Below are 14,354 nucleotides of genomic sequence, written 5' to 3' on the forward strand. Positions count from 1 at the left end.
TAACAGCTTCTTGCGAGCAGCCACTCGCACGGGTAGCAGTGCAGCTTCCTGCGTCCCTTGACTGGTGACGTGTGCGCTCCAATGATGAGGCTCACGCCGGAAGAGATTGCCAGGTTGTATTGTGGAGCGCACACGTCACAAGTCAGGTGATGCCGGAAGCTGCATTGCTACCCGTGCGAGCGGCTGCTCGCAAGAAGCTGTTATAACAAGTTATTTTTTAAACGGAGAACGCAATCTATCTTTCTTATTACCGGATGACTGCAGCATAAGGTAATTACAGTTCTGCCTGACACACGGCACCCTGACCAGACCTGACATTCTGGCACTCGGCGTATAAGACGACCCCCGACTTTTCAGTTGATTTTTCAGGGTTAAAAAGTCGTCTTATACGCCAGTATATACGGTACCTTTATTTTCTGGTGAAACGCTGCCGCATTACAACTATTTTTTGGTGAAACGCTGCCGCATTACGACTATTTTCTGGTGAAATGCTGCCGCAATATGTTTATATTCTGGCAAACCTTGGCTGTCACATTACGATTGTTTTCTGGTGAAATGCTGCTGCAGTACGTGTATTTTCTGGTAAAACGCTGCCGCATTGCGATTATTCTCATGGGGGGGGGGGTGCCAAGAGGCGGGGGGGAGGGGTGCCACAGGTTTTCTCGCCTGGAGTGACAAAATGGCTAGAGGCACCCCTGTCTAGAATAGGAGTTAGGGGGTCTGGTTAAGTTAGAACAGAGGTTGTTTTGAGCCCTAGTGTTACTAATAAGGTGCTGTGTGAGTATACAGTATACTGGCAGTTTGTATTCTAAGCCAAAGGTTGCCAATAAAAGTAGAGAAGCTGGGCTTGAATAACATTATGGTTACACAGCTCCCTTTCATTGGACTGCTATACGGAAGATAAGCATGAACAAAGTCTCTGGAGCTATCAACAGTAACTTTATGATGTTTGATAAATGTTGAAAACATTTTCCTTTCATTTTTACTTTTCAGCTGAGCTACAGCCTGCGCATTATTTCCTGTGGTGTTTAGTAAGTATATTTTAATTTTTCATTACTTTACTTACTAAATCTTAGTGCCAATGTTTTTCTTTTTTATTATTTTTAAAGTCCAGTTACATTTTAGGTTACAAAGTTTCTTTCACTATCTGCTCTATCGTGCTAGTTCTCCACAAACTGCAAAGGCTGCTGAGTGTAGTAAAGGTTTTGAAACATCTTGGTACTGTTTATGTTGTGTTTGGTTGTTCAATTTGTTTTGTGATGGTAAACCCCTCCCCCCTCCCCCCCCCCAAAAAAAATCTATACTATACCATATATTATGTGGTATACATTGTGTCCTGATGTCCCTCCTTCTAAAAACATGCCCGCATCCTCTCCCCTTACCCTTACATTATTATGAGCACGTTATGTGAGTCCAATTATATAGAAATTGCTCTGTATACACTATTAATTACAATACAGACTCCTATGATCTTAATATCTCCACTGAGGCTAGATTTGCCGATATCAAACCAATAAAAGTTGATTGAGGTGATAGCTGTACACGCTTTTGAAACACTAAGAGGTGTGTTTACTAAACCCCGGTAAACTTAACGTGTGCAGCCAACACATGTTAAGTTTACTGGGCTTTACCAAATTTATGTTTTATGTAATTTTCATTTTATATATATTTTACATGCTGTGTATGCAACACTGTAATGATTGGTGTCAGCAATTAACAGATGTGTGGTTATTAGGTGATCTGCAGTATCACCAATAACCCAGACACTATACCTGATTATGTGGTGATCTGCAGAATCACCAATAATGCAAGTATAGTAGGTAACTGAAGTGATAGCTAATAGCAAAGTATAGTGCTTGGTGCAACAGTAGTACTGATAGGTTTAGCTATACCTCACCAGAGGAGCTGGTGGGTACTAACAGTACAGAGCCCCTCACCAGAGTCAAGGGCCCTCTGGTGAAAGTAGAGTGGTCAGACTAATCGAGTTGGCAACAGACAGACAGATACAGTACAAAATCGGAAGGCAAAGACAAGGAGGTTTAACAGGCAGAGTCGGCAGCAAGATCAGATGGGCAGAAGTACAGAATCACTGAGCGGAAGAGTAGTCAGAACGAGCCAGAGTCATATACAGATAATATACAGTCTTTCAATGCTAAATAATAAAGCTATCAAAAGGTCTGAATGCTAACACGAAGTATTCGCAACAGCAGACAAGTTGCGAGTGACTAGGCTAGGCTTATGAAGCAGAGGAGACGGAGACCCCTCCGGCACGCCTATTCCTATCAGCCAATGAGGAGCGGCGAGCATCTCCTCTGACGTCAGGCGACCGGCCGGTCAGCTGACGCGCCTCCTCCCCGCATAAAGGTCCTGTCTGTGCGCGCGCGCATGCGACAATGCGACCCTATGTGCGGCTGACAGACACGTCCTCGGCGTGCTAGTCGCCCGAGGCACGGATAGATTGCTAGGCAGGGAGATGGAGGCAGCTGCGGTGGTAGCGCTGTTCACCGCAGCTGCCTCTCCAACGTTTGTTACAGTACCCCCCCTTTGAGGCGTGGACTCCGGACACGTCCTGCATGGCTTCTCAGGATGCAACTCATGAAACTTTTTCCTAAGTTCCTCAGCATGCATGCGATGACCCGGCACCCAAGATCTCTCCTCAGGCCCATACCCCTTCCAATGAACCAGGTACTGTACCAAGTTACGCACCCGACAAGAATCCAAAATATGCCCAATCTCGTACTCAGGTTCACCATCAATCACCACTGGGGGGGGCGAGGAATCCACATGCACAGCCGGCTTCGATAGAGACACATGGAATGACTTTACACCTCTCATACTGGGTGGCAGTGAAATGACATAAGTGACATTATTAATCTTTTTGGGAACAGGGTATGGGCCTATAAATCTGGGGCCCAATTTTGCTGATGGCTGTTTCAACACCAGATGCCGGGTAGAAACCCACACCATGTCCCCGGGTACAAAGTCCCATTCCACTGACCGCTTTCTATCAGCCTGCTTCTTCTGGGTCTAAAAGGCCTTTTCCAGATTCCTTTTGACCATGGTCCAAATTAGTGTTGGGCGAACAGTGTTCGCCACTGTTCGGGTTCTGCAGAACATCACCCAGTTCGGGTGATGTTCGAGTTCGGCCGAACACCTGATGGTGTTCGGCCAAACTGTTCGGCCATATGGCCGAACTAAGAGCGCATGGCCGAACGTTACCCGAACGTTCGGCCAGCGCTGTGATTGGCTGAACGGGTCACGTGGTTCGGACCCGAACGCGCTCTGATTGGCCGAACGGGTCACGTGGTTCAGGTTAATAAATACCCGATCCACGTCATTTCTCCGCCATTTGTCTGTGGGTTTAGCTTTGGGTAGGCAGGCAGGGTAGTTCTCTCTCCAGCCAGGCTAGCCAAGGTCCCCCGGTCATTGTGTCGCTGCTGGGAACAGTAGTAGTACACCGCTCAACCACACTATATAGCATTGTGTTTACTGCCACTCTGTGTGTCTGCTGGGAACAGTAGTACACCGCTCACCCTGTATAGCATTGTGCTCTGTGTTGCTGCTGGGAATAGTAGTACACCGCTCACCCACACTATATAGCATTGTGTTTACTGCCACTCTGTGTGTCTGCTGGGAACAGTAGTACACCGCTCACCCTGTATAGCATTGTGCTCTGTGTTGCTGCTGGGAATAGTAGTACACCGCTCACCCACACTATATAGCATTGTGTTTACTGCCACTCTGTGTGTCTGCTGGGAACAGTAGTACACCGCTCACCCTGTATAGCATTGTGCTCTGTGTTGCTGCTGGGAATAGTAGTACACCGCTCACCCAGCACTATATAGCATTGTGTTTACTGCCACTCTGTGTGTCTGCTGGGAACAGTAGTACACCGCTCAACCACCACTGTATACCATTGTGCTCTGTGTCGCTGCTGGGAATAGTGGTACACCGCTCACCCACCACTGCATAGCATTGTGCTCTGTGTCGCTGCTGGGAATAGTGGTACACCGCTCACCCACCACTGTATAGCATTTCTGTACTGCCACTGTACTGCTGTTAGTGTGTACTTTAAGGATAAGTGAAATGAGGAAGAAATCTGGTGAAAGAGGGAGGGGCAAGGGAAGAGGTGTTTCCCCTGACGGTTCACGTACAGGCCACAGGGGAGCACCGAAGAAAACCCACTCAATACCGCCCATGTTGTCCAGGACAACAACCCTCACAAATCCAAAAGAACAGGACCAGATAATTACTTGGATGACCTCTCAAGCGTCCAGCAGTGGGTTAAGCAGCACCAGCACATCACGCACGAGGTCCGAGTCCTCAGCCAGTTACAAGGAGCCAGTGGGCACAAAGCTGACACAACCGGCAGCGACACCACGCACACAACTGCCAGATAACCAGTCCGAAGAATTTCCTCAGGACACAATGGGGTATTCGCAGGAGCTATTCCCAGCCCAACAAACTTCCACCTTTCAAAGGTCAATGGAACAGCCAGAAATTTTGTGCCCGGATTCACAACCATTGACTGTGGGAAATGCACCACGCACTGAAATGCAAGGCGAGTCCGAGGAGGACTTTGAAACCCAAATCCCAGAGCAAGTTGGGCAGGAGGGGTTGCAATTGCAGGAGGTCGGCCGAGAAGGTCTTGAAGACGACGTTGGAGTGTGCTGCGCAGAGGTTGTTGTGGGGAGCTCTACTCCACGGCGGCGGCCCACAATCACATATGACGAGTTTGAGGAGATGGAAGAGGAGGAGGGTATGGACAATGTTGACAGAGACCCAGATTTTGTATGTGAAGGAGAACATCGCCGTCGTAGCAGCACAGATGAGTCTGTTGAAGAACCCACTGCTGCACGAGTATGCCTTGTGCCACAAGGTAGGCGGCGCGAAATTTCAGGCACCACAAGCGTGGAAGTTCAAGTGAGACGCAAAAGAGGCGCAAACAGAAATCGCCAGCAAGGCAGGTGCTCCAAAGTCTGGGCTTTCTTTGAAGACTGCACTGAGGATGGTACCATGGCGATTTGCAAGGTGTCTATAATAAACACTAACTGCGCCTGCCCGGAAAAGCTACACTTCAATAGATGAAAATGTCACAGTACAAATTCGGTGTGGTCAGTAGCAGATACTTTGATCGAGTATTCGCTATCACAGGTCCTTGGATACAGTCTATATTGGTGTGACAGCGCTCCTCTTCCTTTCTACAATTTAAACAGAAATAGACAACCGCACATAGTGCATTACTGCATCACAGATTCCAAATCCCCCAAAAGTGCATGCGTGCTCAAAAGTGCTTCACTCGTGATCTCTGCACCCCTTCACATTAGCAGCTCACCAGATTGACACCACCTCACGCGTGACCAGGAGCGCTGACGTCACTGGGCTTTAGGTGAGACGCGGATGGTGAGGAGAGAGGCTGCCACGAGGAGCGGAAAAATCGGGACGCCGGTACCGCTAGCAGAGGAGACTTACTGTTGGGCTGTGATGCCCGAGATGCCTGATATCCTCCTACATACGTGAGTGCAGTGAATACTGCGCAGGCCATAACTTTTTATCAAAACTGTTTTACGCTATGTATCTTTTTATAATATTTTTTTACATGTGGAACTAATTATTAAACGCGGAGTATCCGACTGTGGAAAAAGGCATTGTGGAAACTGTTATTGGAGTTGGCTGCTCTAAGGCTAAGCGTTAGACCCACCTGGAATGTGAGGTGGTGTCAATCTGGTGAGCTGCTAATGTGAAGGGGTGCAGAGATCACGAGTGAAGCACTTTTGAGCACGCATGCACTTTTGGGGGATTTGGAATCTGTGATGCAGTAATGCACTATGTGCGGTTGTCTATTTCTGTTTAAATTGTAGAAAGGAAGAGGAGCGCTGTCACACCAATATAGATTTGCAAGGTGTGCAAGACCCGCCTGAGCAGGGGGAAAAGTATTAACAACCTCTCCACCACCAGCATGAGCCGCCACATGCTATCCAAACATCCCACTTTGTGGGCAAACGCGGCAGGACAGGGTACCAGCAACACTGCCTCCCTTAGGTTCACCAGACTCACCACCAGACCCGCCTCAGCAGCAGCAGTAGCCCAGCCATTGCGTGGTTCACAACATTCACAAACATCAGACGACGCTGACACTGTCACTTTCCGGACTAGTGCTCTTGAGGTCTCCCAGTGTTCATCAAACACAACAACCAACAGCCCTTCAGTGTGCAGCCCTACGGTTCAGTTGTCTGTCTCGGAGATGTTTGAGCACAAGAGGAAATTGCCAGCAAATGACCCCCGGGCCGTGGCAGTAACAGCCAGCATAGCCAAGCTTCTGGCCTGCGAAATGCTGCCATATCGAGTGGTGGAGACAAACAGCTTCAAGGGCATGATGTCAGTGGCCATCCCACGTTACGTGGTTCCCAGCCGCTACCACTTTGCGTGCTCTGCAGTGCCTGAGTTGCATGAGCACGTGGTCAGCAAAATAACCCGAAGCTTGAAGAATGCCGTTGCCTGCAAGGTTCACCTCACCACTGACACCTGGACGAGTGCGTTTGGCCAGGGTCTATACATCTCCCTTACCGCGCACTGGGTGAACCTTGTGGAGCCTGGCAGCGATTCCTCACCTGCTACGGCGCGGGTGTTGCCCACGCCGCAAACAGCTGCACCGCCGTCCCTCCCACTGGATAACAACAGCAGCACCTACCTCTCTGACTCCTTCTCCTCCAACGCATCTCAAAGCTGTACCTCATCCGGAAACGCTAACCCAGCAGCAGTAGGATCGTGGAAGCAGTGCAGCACAGCTGTTGGCATGCGTCAGCAAGCGTTGCTGAAGCTGATCTGCCTTGGGGATAAGCAGCACACAGGGGAGGAAATTTGGAGGGGAATAAAGGAACAGACGGATTTGTGGCTGGCACCGCTGGACCTGAAACCGGGCATGGTTGTGTGTGATAATGGGAGTAATCTCATTCGCGCTTTAAGGTTGGCTAAGCTGACACACATCCCTTGCCTGGCGCACGTGATGAACCTAGTAGTTCAGCGGTTCCTGAGGACATACCCAGGCGTGGCCGATCATCTGTTGAAGGTGCGACGAGTGGCCAAACATTGTAGAAATTCCAGTACTGCTTCGGGGGCACTCGCCAAGATGCAGGAGCGCTTCAATCTCCCCCACCATCGCTTGCTGTGTGATGTCCCTACGCGCTGGAATTCTACGCTGCACATGCTAGCCCGCTTTTGCGAGCAGAAGAGTGCAGTGGTCCAGTACATGACGGCGCAGTACCGAGGCGCACCTGGACAGCTGCCAAGCTTCTGTGGATCCGATTGGGCCAACATGTTGGACCTCTGCCAAGTTCTCCAAAATTTTGAGCAATCCACGTTGCTTGTGAGCAGTGACAACTCTTCAGTCAGCATTACCATACCACTGCTGTGTTTACTGAAGAGGTCAATGTTGAAAATCAAGGAAACAGCTGTCATGATGCAACTGGGGGAATCTGAAGGAGAAAACGATCAGCGTGATGGTACCAACATCAGGCCATCCGCCTCAGGAAACGCTGGCCCACAGCAGCTATGACGAAGAAGAGGAGGAGGAACAGCTGGAGTTGGAGCAGGAATTTCCTGCCACCACTGACGAGGGCCAGAGCAGTGCACGTTGGACTTCCACAATTCAGCGCGAATGGTCAGCAGAAGCAGACCAGGAAGAAGGTGACGACTATGATGCATCACAACAACTATCACAACGCTCACAAGAGGATGATGAGGATTCTGGCAGGACTCTGGCACACATGGCTCAATTCATGCTAGACTGCATTGAACGCGACCCACGCATTGTGCGCATTCTGGACAACACCAATTACTGGGTTTATAGACTTCTGGATCCACGGTACAAACACAATGTTCCAAAACTGCTTGAAGAAAGAGTCAGACAGGTCAAAATGGAAGAATACCAGCAGGCCCTTGTGGAGACTTTAGAGAGGAGATTGACATCCTCCCCCTCCTCTAGCCAGTTGTACGCCGACAGACTGACTTCCGCAAACCCAGGACGACCAGGAGGGCAGCAAACAACACAAGCCACAGCTAGTGCCCAAAAGGGAATGGTATCGGCAGTGTCCTTGGAGTGGGAAAATTTTCTGACACCCATGCAGCAGCAGCCCACAGAACAGCAAGCGTGCAGATCCACCTCCAACACCGATCGCCTGGAGAAGATGGTCAAGGACTACATGTCAGATGGCATAGCTGTGTCGAACAATCCATCTGCACCCTTCAACTATTGGGTATCGAAGCTAGACACCTGGCACGAACTGGCAATGTACGCAATAGAGGTGCTGGCTTGCCCGGCAGCCAGCGTTATGTCGGAACGCTGTTTCAGTGCTGCCGGAGGCATCGTCACAGATCGGCGTATCCGCCTCTCCACAGAAAATGCAGACCGTCTGACTCAAATTAAAATGAATCAATCCTGGATTGGAAACGACTATGCAACACTCCCGGACCCCAACCAAGTAACATGAACAATGACCATCTGTGATGGGTTAGCGTTGCCGGTCCCTGTTTATGGAACCTCTTATCTTTATTACATTTATGACTGCATGGCGGCAAAAAGCATTGCTATATCCACACGCTTTTTATCCTCATGCAAGGCCTGGGTTGTTGTGTCTCAAAAAGCGTGGCCTTCTCCTCCTGCGCCTCCTCCTGTTCCATCACGTGTGCTGCTGCTGCTGCTGGGTTAGCGTTGCCGGTCCCTGTTTATGGAACCTCTCATCTGTATTACATTTATGACTGCATGACGGCAAAAAGCATTGCTATATTCGCACGCTTTTTGTCCTCATGCAAGGCCTGGGTTGTTGTGTCTCAAAAAGTGTGGCCTTCTCCTGCGCCTCCTCCTGTTCCATCACGTGTGCTGCTGCTGCTGCTGGGTTAGCGTTGCCGGTCCCTGTTTATGGAACTTCTTATCTTTATTACATTTATGACTGCATGGCGGCAAAAAGCATTGCTATATCCGCACGCTTTTTGTCCTCATGCAAGGCCTGGGTTGTTGTGTCTCAAAAAGCGTGGCCTTCTCCTGCGCCTCCTCCTGTTCCATCACGTGTGCTGCTGCTGCTGCTGGGTTAGCGACAGCGTTGCCGGTCCCTGTTTATTGAACCTCTCATCTATATTACAATTATGACTGCATGGCGGTAAAAAGCATGCTATCCGCAGGCTTTTTGTCCTCATGCAAGGCCTGGGTTGTTGTGTCTCAAAGCGTGGCCTTCTCCTCCTGCGCCTCCTCCCGTTCCATCACGTGTGCTGCCTCTGCTGCTGGGTTAGCGTTGCCGGTCCTTGTTTATGGAACCTCTCATCTTTATTACATTTATGACTGCATGGCGGCAAAAAGCATTGCTATATCCACACGCTTTTTGTCCTCATGCAAGGTCTGGGTTGTTGTGTCTCAAAAAGCATGGCCTTCTCCTCCTGCGCCTCCTCCTGTTCCATCACGTGTGCTGCTGCTGCTGCTGGGTTAGCGTTGCCGGTCCCTGTTTATGGAACCTCTCATCTTTATTACATTTATGACTGCATGGCGGCAAAAAGCATTGCTATATCTGCACGCTTTTTGTCCTCATGCAAGGCCTGGGTTGTTGTGTCTCAAAAAGCGTGGCCTTCTCCTCCTGCGCCTCCTCCTGTTCCATCACGTGTGCTGCTGCTGGGTTAGCGTTTCCGGTCCCTGTTTATTGAACCTCTCATCTGTATTACATTTATGACTGCATGGCGGCAAAAAGCATTGCTATATCCGCACGCTTTTTGTCCTCATGCAAGGCCTGGGTTGTTGTGTCTCAAAAAGCGTGGCCTTCTCTTCCTGCGCCTCCTCCTGTTCCATCACGTGTGCTGCTGCTGCTGCTGGGTTAGCGACAGCGTTGCCGGTCCCTGTTTATCGAACCTCTCATCTATATTACATTTATGACTGCATGGCTGTGAAAAGCATGCTATCCACATGCTTCTTGTCCTCATGCAAGGCCTGGGTTGTTGTGTCTCAAAGCGTGGCCTTCTCCTCCTGCGCCTCCTCCTGTTCCACCACGTGTGCTGCTGCTGCTGCTGCTGGGTTAGCGTTGCCGGTCCCTGTTTATTGAACCTCTCATCTGTATTACATTTATGACTGCATGGCGGCAAAAAGCATGTTACCTGTGCAAAGAAACATGACATTTTCCGCATTTAAAAGACAGTTTTTCCTTTGAAACTTTACAATCAATTTTCTCAAAAACTATAAGCTCTTTTTGCTAAATCTTTTTTTCCTCCTGTACCCACTCCCAAGGTGCACATACCCTGCAAATTTGGGGTATGTAGCATGTACGGAAGCTTTAGAAAGCACGAAAGTTCGGGTCCCCATTGACTTCCATTATGTTCGGAGTTCGGCGCGAACACCCGAACATCGCGGCCATGTTCGGCGAACGTTCGCGAACCCGAACATCCAGGTGTTCGCCCAACACTAGTCAGAACGAGCCAGAGTTATACACAGATAATATACAGTCTTTCAATGCTAAATAATAAAGCTATCAAAACGTCTGAGCGCTAAAACGAAGTATTCGCAACAGCAGACAAGTTGCGAGTGACTCGGCTAGGCTTATGAAGCAGAGGAGACCCCTCCGGCACGCCTACTCCTATCAGCCAATGAGGAGCGGTGAGCGGCTCCTCTGACGTCAGCCGACCGGCCGGTCAGCTGACGCGTCTCCTCCCCGCATACAGGTCCTGTCTGTGTGCGCGCACGCGACAATGCGACCCTATGTGCGGCTGACAGACCCGTCCTCGGCGTGCTAGCCAAAGGTTGCCAATAAAAGTAGAGAAGCTGGGCTTGAATAACGTTATGGTCACACAGCTCCCTTTTATTGGACTGCTCTAAGGAAGATAAGCATGAACAAAGTCTCTAGAGCTATCAACAGTAACTTTATGATGTTTGATAAATGTTGAAAACATTTTCTTTTCATTTTTACTTTTCAGCTGAGCTACAGCCTGCGCATTATTTCCTGTGGTGTTTAGTAAGTATATTTTAATTTTTCATTACTTTACTTACTAAATCTTAGTGCCAATGTTTTTCTTTTTTATTATTTTTAAAGTCCAGTTAGGCCCCGTTCACACTTGCGGTTTTGCAAAAACCGCACCGGATGTCCGGACCGCACCGGAGCCGGATCGGACCTGAACCGTACGGTTCCTGTCCGGATCCGGTCCGGATCCGGTCCGGTTGCATACGGTTTCCGTGCGGTATGAACACGGTTCCGGTCCGGATCCGGATTCTTAAAGAGATAACAACCTGTATAAATACCTGGGGTTCTGGGAGGTCAGCAGAAGCTCTGGGGTCATTGTTGGAGACAGCTGGACGTGTGGAGACCATCCTTGGATACAGAGACAGCAGTTGGGACCATGGATCCAGTCATTTTTTACGCTTATTACCTGGGAATTCTCTCCTTCCTGTTGTTTACCTACTACTATGTGGGGAGAAGGCGTGCTCCTCGCAGGAGATGGTGGGTGCACCCTCTACTAGCCAGGAGGCAGAGGAAGGGAGAGTTCCAGGCCCTCTACCGGGACCTCAGACGACACCCACAGAAGTTCTACAGCTACACTCGGATGTCTTTTCCCCTGTAAGTATATAGGCCTAAATACACCAACCCCCACCATTCCTAAACACCCCACCCTCACCCCCACAACACCTCATCCCTGTATACCTAGCTAAACACACCACCCTGACCCCCACACCCCTGTATACCTAGCTATACAGTACACCCCCACCCTCCACAACACTCCCAAACCTCTGTAACACCTCCCCCATCCTCCACCCAACACCTTGTCCCACAACATACTTTACAGCTTCTTCCTTTCCATCTCCTGACAGGTTTGATACCCTTTTGGAGATGGTGAAGGATGACCTTAGGAAGAAGGATACCACGTTCAGGAGAGCAGTCACACCACAAGAACAACTACTCATCACACTGAGGTATGTAAAAACAAATTTTTTTATTGCAAAAACAACCACTTTCCAACATGGAAGACAAAAAAATAACATATCTATGGTATAGCCCGGTCAGTTTTAAGGAACACCAACCACCAACTTTGTGCTGGAAGAGTTGTAGGGCATAGCTGCCCAAGTGTCTTTCGGGGACACCAGGCCCTAATAAATTGAAGTGCTTCAAAAACCTAACCACTGGCACAGGACCCTCTGAGCCATGGATGAAGGACACAGGTCAGTGAAAAGGCTAGGCCTCTCACCGACCAGTCAAGGTGTCCTTCATCCATGGCTCCAAGGGTCTTGTGCAAGTGGTTAGGAACAAGAACAAAGTGAGGAGCAAGAGGAACCGATGGCAGAGGTGCATGACTACAGGTGCAGTGCAACAGGCACAAGGTTGTGACCCAGGTAGTGTCTTTCGGGGACACCAGGCCCTAAAATTGAAGTGCTTCAAAAACCTAACCACTGGCACATGACCCTCTGAGCCATGGATGAAGGACACAGGTCAGTGAAAAGGCTAGGCCTCTCACCGACCAGTCAAGGTGTCCTTCATCCATGGCTCCAAGTGTCTTGTGCAAGTGGTTAGGAACAAGAACAAAGTGAGGAGCAAGAGGAACCGATGGCAGAGGAGCAGGAATACAGGTGCAGTGCAACAGGCACAAGGTTGTGACCCAGGTAGTGTCTTTCGGGGACACCAGGCCCTAAAATTGAAGTGCTTTAAAAACCTAACCACTGGCACATGACCCTCTGAGCCATGGATGAAGGACACAGGTCAGTGAAAAGGCTAGGCCTCTCACCGACCAGTCAAGGTGTCCTTCATCCATGGCTCCAAGTGTCTTGTGCAAGTGGTTAGGAACAAGAACAAAGTGAGGAGCAAGAGGAACCGATGGCAGAGGAGCAGGAATACAGGTGCAGTGCAACAGGCACAAGGTTGTGACCCAGGTAGTGTCTTTCGGGGACACCAGGCCCTAAAATTGAAGTGCTTTAAAAACCTAACCACTGGCACAGGACCCTCTGAGCCATGGATGAAGGACACAGGTCAGTGAAAAGGCTAGGCCTCTCACCGACCAGTCAAGGTGTCCTTCATCCATGGTTCAAAGGGTCTTGTGCAAGTGGTTAGGAACAAGAACAAAGTGAGGAGCAAGAGGAACCGATGGCAGAGGAGCAGGACTACAGGTGCAGTGCAACAGGCACAAGGTTGTGACCCAGGTAGTGTCTTTCGGGGACACCAGGCCCTAAATTATTAGTGCTTCTAAAACCTAACCACTGGCACAGGACCCTCTGAGCCATGGATGAAGGACACAGGTCAGTGAAAAGGCTAGGCCTCTCACCGACCAGTGTAGGTGTCCTTCATCCATGGTTTCAAGGGTCTTGTGCAAGTGGTTAGGAACAAGAACAAAGTGAGGAGCAAGAGGAACCGATGGCAGAGGTGCATGACTACAGGTGCAGTGCAACAGGCACAAGGTTGTGACCCAGGTAGTGTCTTTCGGGGACACCAGGCCCTAAAATTGAAGTGCTTTAAAAACCTAACCACTGGCACATGACCCTCTGAGCCATGGATGAAGGACACAGGTCAGTGAAAAGGCTAGGCCTCTCACCGACCAGTGAAGGTGTCCTTCACCCATGGCTCCAAGGGTCTTGTGCAAGTGATTAGGATCAACAAAGTAAGGAACAAGAGGAATCAAAGGCACAGGAGCAGGACTACAGGTGCAGTGCAACAGGCACAAGGTTGTGACCCAGGTAGTGTCTTTCGGGGACACCAGGCCCTAAATTATTAGTGCTTCTAAAACCTAACCACTGGCACAGGACCCTCTGAGCCATGGATGAAGGACACAGGTCAGTGAAAAGGCTAGGCCTCTCACCGACCAGTGAAGGTGTCCTTCACCCATGGCTCCAAGGGTCTTGTGCAAGTGATTAGGAACAACAAAGTAAGGAACAAGAGGAATCAAAGGCACAGGTGCAGGACTACAGGTGCAGTGCAACAGGCACAAGGTTGTGACCCAGGTAGTGTCTTTCGGGGACACCAGGCCCTAAATTATTAGTGCTTCTAAAACCTAACGACTGGCACAGGACCCTCTGAGCCATGGATGAAGGACACAGGTCAGTGAAAAGGCTAGGCCTCTCACCGACCAGTGAAGGTGTCCTTCACCCATGGCTCCAAGGGTCTTGTGCAAGTGATTAGGATCAACAAAGTAAGGAACAAGAGGAATCAAAGGCACAGGTGCAGGACTACAGGTGCAGTGCAACAGGCACAAGGTTGTGACCCAGGTAGTGTCTTTCGGGGACACCAGGCCCTAAAGTTCAAGTCCAGCAAAACCAAAAGTTAAAAAGCCCTGTGATGGTATCCTTCCTCCGAGGATCGGAGGTATTCAGAGGAGCATGTCCAGGAACAATTTGACTTTTTTTT

At 49.7% G+C, this 14,354-nt stretch overlaps 1 protein-coding gene across 2 annotated transcripts in view; it reads left to right on the forward strand.

The window, feature by feature from the left end:
• Positions 1–983: 983 nt before the first annotated feature.
• The window catches only part of LOC137570476 (apolipoprotein L3-like), a 37,511-nt gene continuing 24,140 nt past the window's right edge, over positions 984–14,354 (forward strand). Inside the window, exons 1-2 of one of the 2 annotated variants that reach the window (XM_068279142.1) lie at positions 984–1,031; positions 10,948–10,985. The gene's annotated coding sequence lies outside the window, so the exon portion shown is untranslated. The remainder of the gene's footprint in view (positions 1,032–10,947; positions 10,986–14,354) is intronic. The other variant, XM_068279144.1, reaches the window with a different exon arrangement.

Source organism: Hyperolius riggenbachi, chromosome 4 (genome assembly GCF_040937935.1).
Source record: "Hyperolius riggenbachi isolate aHypRig1 chromosome 4, aHypRig1.pri, whole genome shotgun sequence".
Classification (NCBI taxonomy): Eukaryota; Metazoa; Chordata; class Amphibia; order Anura; family Hyperoliidae; genus Hyperolius; species Hyperolius riggenbachi.